This window comes from Bos grunniens, chromosome 14, assembly GCF_055505025.1.
Source record: "Bos grunniens cultivar Pamir isolate PY7600 chromosome 14, Bosgru_T2T1.0, whole genome shotgun sequence".
Lineage (NCBI taxonomy): Eukaryota > Metazoa > Chordata > Mammalia > Artiodactyla > Bovidae > Bos > Bos grunniens.
In genome coordinates this window covers 60,781,026-60,791,521 of record NC_141178.1, presented here as the reverse complement: position 1 = coordinate 60,791,521, position 10,496 = coordinate 60,781,026, and the positions used below count along the sequence as shown (strand labels likewise).

Below are 10,496 nucleotides of genomic sequence, written 5' to 3'. Positions count from 1 at the left end.
AGTTGCAGGATGCATTATTTCTTATTTCTAGCCTATTTTCCAAAGTGTTACCTACACGTTTCTTGGTCCTCCTGTTAAGACTCCTCATGCAACTTCTCAAGTTTATTGTGCCTTTTGATTACTGCTGGGCCTGGAACCTGCTCAAAGGTGCATCTCAACAAAAGTCCCTGAGTGGGGTTATGTGGAGTGTGCGCTGACCAAACTTGAGGTGTAGACAGCTCCATTTCTTACTTTTAAAGGGCTTCAAGTTAAAAGAATAGACTAATTATAATGGTGACATTCTATTTCTTTAGAATTATGATCTTGTTACAAATTCATGTACCAGAGTTTATATTTTAACTTCATTTTAATTGGAAATAAACTTTAATTATTTAGAACCTTTGCTAGGAAGATCATAAAATATAAATGTAAAAAATTATTTCACATTATGATGATTATAACTGACCCATATCAGAATGTCTGGCACTCATTTAATATCTACTTATTACATGATCTCCATCCTAAAGGAGATCAGTCCTGGGTGTACATTGGTAGGACTGATGTTGAAGCTGAAACTCCAATACTTTGGCCACCTGATGCAAAGAGCTGACTCATTTGAAAAGACCCTGATGCTGGGAGAGATTGGGGGCAGGAGGAGAAGGGGACGACAGAGGATGAGGTGGTTGGATGGCATCACCGACTCAATGGACATGGGTTTGGGTAGACTCCGGGAGTTGATGATGGACAGGGAGGTCTGGCGTGCTGTGGTTCATGAGGTCGCAGAGTCGGACACGACTGAGCCACTGATCTGAACTGAACTATTATGTGAAGGAGTCATTATTATGTAATACAAAAGTACATATTCTACCTAAATTAAGTGAGTGAAAAGAGTGAAAAATTAAAGTGTTAGTCATTCAGTCGTGTCTGAGTCTTTGCGACCTCAGGGACTATAGACTGAGTGCATCTACAAAAGAAAAATTCTTCAGAAAATTAAGCTTCATCAGAGAGTTGAAAATGTGATATTTTAGAGAGGCTGCCTTATTATACCTGCACCTTATTAACGGTTGTCTCTGGACTCATAAGAGAAAAGAAAACAGCTGAGCGAGGAGAGGAGAGGACATGAAGGGTCCCCTGGGTTGCTATGACATCACCCTCTTGGTTTATCACAAACTGACCTGAAGTAACCTGGATACATGATGGTTGCACGTCACTAACATACTATCAAGAGTTATTGAGTTATAAATTATTTTTTAAAATCATTTATATACTTTTTATTTTACTTTTGCTGCACTGGGTCTTCACGGCTTTGTGCGGGCTTTCTCTAGTTGCAGTGCTTGGGCTTCTCCTTGCTGCGGCTTCCCTTGTTGCGGAGCGCTGGCTCCAGGTACTCAGGCTTCAGAAGTTGTGGCACACGGGCTTAGTTGCTCCACAGCATGTGGACTCTTTCCGGACCAGGGATCGAACAGGAGTCACCTACACTGGCAGGTGGATTCTTATCCACTGAACCACCAGGGACGTCCTTGAGCGCTATTAAGAACTGAAAATTTAAGTAAAATGTTCTCTGGTAAACGAAAGTGTCTGCAGTTTGTAAAAATATTAGGCAAATCAGACAGCTTAATAGGATGTAATTTCAAGGCTTGCTTGCATGACCTTTTTTTTTTTTAATATTCAGAATTGTGTTACTTATTTATAAGGGGTCCTGGATATCTTATTTCTTTTCCTGGCCTTCTAAAGCAAAAATCAAAGAAGTGCAGTCTGGGGGAGTAATTAGGAGCAAAGGTTGGTCTGGTTCTAAACTCTCCAGCATCTGCCTACCATTTTGTGACCTTCCACCATGTTGTCTACGCCTAGCCTTCTCACTGAGAGGATGGCAGGCAGTAACAGCACTGAGCTGAGAATTAGACGAGATGACACAGGTGAACCTGGCCCTTCACACACCTCCAGTAAACCTAAGTTTCTTACCAGAATGAGTTTTCTGCCATTGTCCTTCCAAACACTCCCACTTTCCTTCGGGCTATCATGGAAAGTGACATCCATCTTGATTTCAGTCATCAAAACTGTAAGACTGTGCTCGCTTTGACAGCACATATACTAAAATTGGAACGATACAGAGAAGATTAGCATGGCCCCTGTGCAAGGATGACACGCAAATTCATGAAGTGTTCCATATTTTTAAAATGGGCCAAAGAACTAAATAGACATTTCTCCAAAGAAGACATACAGATGGCTAACAAACACATGAAAAGATGCTCAACATCACTCATTATCAGAGAAATGCAAATCAAAACCACTATGAGGTACCATTTCACACCAGTCAGAATGGCTGCGATCCAAAAGTCTACAAATAATAAATGCTGGAGAGGGTGTGGAGAAAAGGGAACACTCTTACACTGTTGGTAGGAATGCAAACTAGTACAGCCACTATGGAGAACAGTGTGGAGATTCCTTAAAAAACTGGAAATAGAACTGCCTTATGACCCAGCAATCCCACTGCTGGGCATACACACTGAGGAAACCAGAAGGGAAAGAGACACGTGTACCCCAATGTTCATCACAGCACTGTTTATAATAGCCAGGACATGGAAGCAACCTAGATGTCCATCAGCAGATGAATGGATAAGAAAGCTGTGGTACATATACACAATGGAGTATTACTCAGCCATTAAAAAGAATACATTTGAATCAGTTCTAATGAGGTGGATGAAACTGGAGCCTATTATACAGAGTGAAGTAAGCCAGAAGGAAAAACACCAATACAGTATACTAACGCATATATATGGAATTTAGAAAGATGGTAACAATAACCCTGTGTATGAGACAGCAAAAGAGACACTGATGTATAGAACAGTCTTATGGACTCTGTGGGAGAGGGAGAGGGTGGGAAGAATTGGGAGAATGGCATTGAAACATGTAAAATATCATGTAAGAAACGATTTGCCAGTCCAGGTTCGATGCACGATACTGGATGCTTGGGGCTAGTGCACTGGGACGACCCAGAGGGATGGTGTGGGGAGGGAGGAGGGAGGAGGGTTCAGGATGGGGAGCACGTGTATACCTGTGGTGGATTCATTTTGATATTTGGCAAAACTAATACAATATTGTAAAGTTTAAAAATAAAATAAAATTTAAAAAAAAATGAAAAAAAATTCCTGTATAAAAACAAAACAAACAAAAAAAAAAACTGTAAGACTTCTTGACCAGTTCCTTCACAAGAGCTAGTCTTGAAACAAGTAGAACTTTACAGGATTCATAGATTCAGCTTCCCTCAGGCATCTTCAGAATTCCCAGGTGGTGCTAGTGGTAAAGAACGTGTCTGCCAATGCAGGAGATATAAGAGATGCGGGTTCAATCCCTGGGTCAGGAAGATCCCCTGGAGGAGAGCATGGCAACCCACTCCGGTATTCTTGCCTGGAGAATCCCCATGGACAGAGGAGACAGTCCACGTGGTCGCAAAGAGTCGGATATGACTGAAGCGACTAAGCACGCATGCATGCAAGGCATCTACAACTTGGGTGGGAGATGTTTTCCCAAGGAAGCCTTGCAAACAGCGTTGGTTTCTCAGAGCTGCTAGTGCAGTGTGGTCTTGGGTATCACGCTGCAGGGCCCAGAGCTCTTCTGGGGGCAGCCAAGGTGTGTGTCTTTGATTCTTCAGGCCTGTGCAACACTGGGAAGGTACAGGTTATCTGGGGGAGGTGGCCCAGGAACACGGCAGCAGAACTCTTTCAAATCACAGCAAAGAGGGGAAAAGCCCATGTTGTGTAGAGATGTTAAATCCTGAATAGTAAATAACCATACACATACAGGGTTATTATGCCATCTTACATCTTTTCCAGGTCTCAGTATTATATTCTAGGTACCTTAATAAGAACCTCCAAAATTATCAATATTCCCTGTGTTTCTCACATAGGGCCATAAAAGAAAGCAGATGAATGATAATAGCCTTTGGTCTTTTATTAAAGTCTTGTGACCTTTAAGTTACAGAAACGTAAGCCATACATACATTGCCTGCCAGCCAACCTGACAGTCAAGCTGTAAATACCGTTAGTTTTACAGGCAGCCTCGCAAGTTACAAGGCTGGCCAAGCGTAACCACAGAGAAACATGGATAATGAACAACAGCCAGGACCACCTCTGCATGTGTGCCATGCAGGCAGCACATAACTGGTTTCATCTGAGGTCATCCTTGCTTGCAGTTTCCTCCACCACCCTGAGCAGTTAACTGAAAATCTGAAGACAACGCTTGGATTGAAACATCTCTGAAATATTTGAAATGACAATATCACTTGAGAAGGTTCATGATGAACTCAGTAGCATCCTTCAATACAGTAATTTGAATGTATTGATTCATCTGTTAAACACTTATTGAGCACCTCCTGTGTGCCTGACAGTCAAAACACAGAGATGAAGGCTGTGTTCGCCTCTTTGAGTTGGCCCTGCAGTCCCAAAGGTCACTGTGCCTGTCACAGCCCATGTGAACATCCTTACATTCAATCATCTTCCGCTGAAAAATCTGCTCCCTAAAGACTAACACGTAAAGTCAACATGCAATGAGGATGAATCTGTTGTCCTCTGTGATAGAACAGAACCAGAGTGACCAACCTGCAACCAGGTAGCTAGTTGTTCCTCCTGGAGAATTGTTCCCTGTTTGGGTCTAAGGCATTTCTCTCTGCTGTTGGCAGATGAGGCAGCAGAGAGCAAGGTCAGCCTTGGTGAAGAGAAGTGTGTGTTGGCAGAAGCCACGAATAGCATCCTTATCACCATGGATACCTTTCTCTTGTCTGTGAAAAGGTACAGGGGGTTGGGGGAGGATGCTGACTGAATCCACAGAGCGCATCAGTGTGTCCCTGGGTCCTGAGAGCCCCCTAGGCCATGGATGCCCTTGGATGAGTATTTACAGGAGAGTGTGGTGGGTGGGCAGCCTTGAATGGTGCTTCCCGCTGTCCCTGCCTCCAGGCATTCATATCCCTGTGCGATGCCCTCCCATTGAGCGTGGGCTGGACTCAAGGTCTTGCTTCCAGGAAATGAAATGTGGTCACATGCCACTGAGGTGACAAGAGACTGTCTGGCTCCTCCTGCCCTGACCGTAAGGGTGACCTGTCATGTGATGAGGGGCGGGTCATGGCTGCAGCCCATGTGAGGGACTAACGCTTCTGGTCCCAGAAACTGACTCTTGCCCACAATCACTTTCCCTGGAGGTGGATCCTGTCCAGGAGACAGCAGCTCTGACACCTGGACTGCATCCTCAGCAGATGGTGAAGCAGGGAACCAGCTAAGTCATTACTTGGTTGTTATTTTAATTCACCAAGTTTTGGAGGGTCATTTGCTATAACAGATAGCAACACATAATTAATACAAACCCCGTTTGAGAGATCTGTCCACAGAGGTACATGGTCACCCCAAGCCTCTTTGTCACTAGTCTTCCAATCCTGTCCTTTCTGTATCCCTCACTGACCATTTAGCCAATCCATTAGCTACTATAATGAACTGATGTGGGCTTCCCAGGTGGTGCTGGTAGTAAAGAACCCACCTGCCAATGCAGGAGACATAAGAGACACAGGTTCGATCCTTGAGTCAGGAAGATCCCCTGGAGTAGGGCATGGCAACCCACTGAAGTATTCATGCCTGGAGAATCCCATGGATAGAGGAACCTGGTAGGCTACAGTCCATAGGATCAGAAAGAGTCTGACGTGACTAAAGTGACTTAGCACACACACAGGAATTGATATAGGTGGATATTTCCCGTTATCCATCACACAGAGAAGATAGACCAGTTTTCTTTCAAACAACATGAAAGATGGCTGAGATATCAGTTAGGATGAAATTGTGCTGTAATTTCCTGAGAGACTACCATTTGATTGTCCTGTGTGTTATGGTCTCGTAACAAAGAACAAAAAAGGTCATTTCATCTTTAAGAGGACTACATCTATCAGAATCAGAACTCTTATTCTCTGCTGCTGTAAAGATGGATGTGATTTTGAGACCTTTTTCAAGTAATTTGTTTCTGAGGTATTGGGATTAACATCATCAACGGTTGATCTCTAATAGGCTACTTTCTCTGGTCCCATATTTCTGGAAGTTGGATGGGAAAGGATCCCTCAAATCTTTATTTTCTCCTTAGGGCTCTGTTCTAATCTCCAGGCTCACTTGTCTCTTGAAAACCACACCAAGAACTTCATCACACATTTAACAAATCCCAAATAGCCCCTTACCTCTGTCTCCCACATTCCACTTCCTTCATCTTCCAGGTCATTCTGGTCAAAGTTTATGTTTCTTTCTCCCTATCATTGGTCAGAGGTGCACCATCCTCCTAGTTTCCTGGAATGCTGCTGCTGCTAAGTCGCTTCAGTCGTGTCCGACTCTGTGCGACCCCATAGACAGCAGCCCACCAGGCTCCTCTGTCCCTGGGATTCTCCAGGCAAGAACACTGGAGTGGGTTGCCATTTCCTTCTCCAATGCATGAAAGTGAAAAGTGAAAGTGAAGTCACTCAGTTGTGTCCGACTCTTAGCGACCCCATGGACTGCAGCCTACCAGGCTCCTCCGTCCATGGGATTTTCCAGGCAAGAGTACTGGAGTGGGGTGCTATTTCCTGGAATAGAATGTCAAAATTCTTCTCTCCTCAAGGTTCACTATGCAGTTTCATGTCTCATTCTGTTGTTCACGCTCTTTGACCAGGACTGTCCGTATCATCTTATCCTCATCGTATCCTTCAGAGATCAGCTGCAACGCCACCTCCTCAGTGGAGCCTACCCTGCTTTCCCCCGACTGGGAAGAACAATTCTTCTCATGGACTCCCACCAGACTTTGCCTCAATCCTACTTCACCTTTATTATGGCACTTTATTCTTTGCTGCATTTTCTAAGGTGTGTTCTGAAGAATGCTTATCTCTGGGAAGCATCCACATAAAGAACTGTTCTCAGGTAACCAGTCTATGGGATTCTGCCTACTGCAGTATGAACTGGCATTCCCGATTAACGTTAGTATACTCAGGATTCTGAGAGGACCTGCAGTAAGAAACGTCTTCAGCCTTCACCTCCTGTTCTACCATTTTTCACTTCGGATTTACGATTACCTTGCAGAACTCTTTTGCCTTGTTGATAGCTGCTTTCTCACCATCCTGTTTCTCGGTGTTCTACACATTGTCTTATGCATTAGGATTCCTCGGTGACTGTGGTATACGTCATGCATTTTCCACACCCTGAGGCAGACAAATCTCAGATAACATTTTGGTGATATTTTCTTCCAGCCGACTCTGTGAGAACTTGACCCCGGCCATCAGGAAGTAAAGGAAATAAATTATTTAACTACCACCAGAAAGAGCTGACTGAGAAATTAGGACTGCTCGGGGCCACTATTAGTGAGAGAAGAGAGGAAGGTGAATAAACGACATAGCAAGATTTTAAATGGAACAATTATAAACTCTTGGATGAAAGAAGACATAAAAATTTCAAGATTCATGATTTGAACTAAATATTAGAGCACTTGTTCCATTGGATAAAGTGCTGATGAGTCAGCCTGGTCAGAAAAGCACCCAGCCTCTCCTGGGTGAACACGCCAGCCTGGGATAATGCGTAATCGGCCATGAGTTGGCCAGTAAGTGCCTGATCCCTGTAGGTATCATATTTCAGACTTCACTCTACTGCTGTGTGAGTCTCTGTGCTATTGACCTGCCTTCCAGTATAATGATGAGGAATTATCCTCTTACTAACATCTTGAACCAGTGTGGTACATCTGTTACAATCAATGAACTGGTATCCATCAATTATTTTAATCAAAGTTCGTACTTTATAACAGAGTTCGTGCTTTGTCTGTTCCCCCATCCACCCTTCACAACTTGATGAACAAATTTGGCGACCACTTTGTTTTGATCAGTTTCCTTCTGTGAATCCCTCAGGAGTACAACGCGCAGAAATCAGAAAGTGCTGTCATCTGTTTAGTGTCATCAAAGCATTTCATTTTTGAAACAGTAATAACCAAGCATCTCCAAGAAGCTTTATTTCAAAAATAACAAATGAACACAGAAAAATGTTGCAACTTATTTTATTACTAGAAATGTCTTCTGGGGAACATCTGGGTAAACAAAGCAGCATTATACATACACTTCTGCCCTCAGGCTTGAGGCTGCCAGCACCTTCATCACCCATCTCTCAGTCACAATGATGCTTATGGCACATGGGGTTCCAATATGAAGACACATTAGGAGCAATTTGTGTTTATTATTTTATCTTCATAAGTTGCAAAAGCAAACTGATACTAGAGTGCTCTTTGAGAAGAAAAGCATTTCCCTCTACTCCTTCTAGGTTCTTATGGCTGGTCCAGGAATTAAACTGTTGTGAGACGGACTGACAGGAGAAACTCAGATTTAATTATGTACACACAGGGCCCCAGTCCTATGAGGCCCCAGGACAAGTTTGAGGGTTCCATGGCATCTGAGGGTGGGGGGCAGGTGGGGACTTCAGCAAGGGTGAGGCAGTTCACGTGGAGACAGACAAGCAGGTGTTTGGTGAACAGATGTTTGTGGGGCTTGCAGGGACAATGGGACACAGAGCAGACTCTGGTCTCTAGGCCCCATCCAACTCCCCCACCCCCCCAAAGCCATGCTCTTTGTAGATCTCTGGGGATAGTGCCCTTGTGTGCCAGGACCTTCCCCCTGAGTTCTGTTGGCAGGTAAGGGGCAAGTAAAAAGAAAGACTTTCTATTGCATTAGCTAAGATTTCCAGTACAATATGAAAAAGAGTGGTGAGAAGGAACACTTTTGCTTTGCTCCAATCTAGGGGGAAAGTGTGTATTAGCTTCTCATTATTAGGTGTGATTTACCTGGAGGGTTTTTTGAGTAAATGTTCCTTCTCCAGGTGATGAAGTTCTTCACTATTCCTGCTGAGAGTTTTATCATAAATGGGGGTTGAACTTGGTCAAATGCTTTTGCCATTTCTATGGATATGATATGTGATTTCTCTTCAAATGGCTGTTGATGTGATAGATTATATGAATGGATTTTTAAATGTTGTAACAAGCTTGTATATCTGGGGTAAATCCCATGTGGTTATGTTGTACAATGTTCTTGACACAATGTTGGATTAAATTTGCTAAGATTTTGTTGAGTCTTTTTCATCTGTGTTCATGAATTTGTTGTTTTCCTTCCTTGTAAGGTCTTTTCTTGGTTTTGGTATTAGGGTAATGTTTCAACAAATGCCAATGAATTGAGATCATATTGAGTTTGGTCTCTGTCCACATGCAGCTAAGCTGGACATCAGTAATTTAAAAGCTAGAAAGTCTTCAAATGCTTGCAAATGAAGCAGTTATATATGTATATATACACATACATATAGACAGATACATGCATACGTGTTAGGTAGTTGCTCAGTTGTGTGTGACTCTTTGTGACCCCGTGGACTGCCAGCCTGCCAGGCTCCTCTGTCCATGGGAATCTCCAGGCAAGAATACTGCCGTGGGTTGCCATTTCCTTCTCCAGGGGATCTTCCCTATCCAGGGATGCATAGGTACATATATATGTGTGTGTTATATGTACACTATCTGTGCTATATATTTTATATTTTTTTCTTTCACTTAACATCATGTCGTGTTTGCCACATTTTTGCTCATGGATGTAGCCTGACTCTCTTGTCATTTTTTTTTCACACAAAGCATGAAACTGCAGGGAAATCAAAATTATACAGATTCTAGTAAAAAGAGGACTGAGTGGGTAAGGGAAAGCATTTGGATTTCTGCCCCTTCCAAGCTTCTTCCACTGGCTGCTTCCAGTCTCCTCCTCAGTGTCTCAGGCCCTGCCCTCTACCAAGGCATCACAAAGGACCAAACATGCGTGTTACTCGGGTTCTTGCTCCTGTGAAAGGGAGACTTATCCCAGGGACGCGGCACAGACTCTCATGAGCTGTAATTTGCTGGCTTTCCCAAAGAAAACAGGAATTAAAAAAAAACTTTTAGAAAATGTTTATCTTTTTGTGTTTCTTACATGTTTTGTTTACTGCTTTAAATGTAGCTTTCTAGAATTGTTGTGAGCATTTTCTGTAGCATTCAATATATTTTTTAATTTTACGGGGCCTCCCAGAGGACTCAGTGGTAAAGAATCCACCTGCCAATGCTGGAGACCCAGGTTCCATCCTTGGGTCGGGAAGATCCCCTGGAGGAGAAAATGGCAACCCACTCCAGTATTCTTGCCTGGAGAATCCCATCGACAGAGGAGCCTGGCAGGCTACAGTCATGGGGTCGCACTGAGCCCGCTCGATTTAGCGACTAACAACAACAAATTGGGGGTAGAGTGTAAAAAAAAAAAAACTGGAATGGGAGAGTCGACTGTATTGCTCTCCTTTTAAAACAGACTCTAACTTTGCTTTTCTTCATTTAAGTCTTAACAGAAGAGTTTTTCATTAATTCAAATCGAGTGAGGTCACACTCCTGGAAGGAAGAAAGTGATTTCTTAAGTTTCGGGTAATGCGATTCTAGGTTCGAGCCCTATTCTGCTTGCGGTTGGGCGCTAGGGGCGGCGGTCAGATCTCCAG

General features: G+C 43.4%; 1 non-coding gene across 1 annotated transcript; it reads left to right on the top strand.

Moving 5' to 3' along the window:
* Positions 1-2,046: 2,046 nt before the first annotated feature.
* Positions 2,047-2,153, top strand: LOC147359509 (U6 spliceosomal RNA). Its single transcript, XR_015141376.1, has one exon. It is a non-coding gene; the product is annotated as a U6 spliceosomal RNA (small nuclear RNA).
* The last annotated feature ends 8,343 nt before the right edge of the window (positions 2,154-10,496 follow it).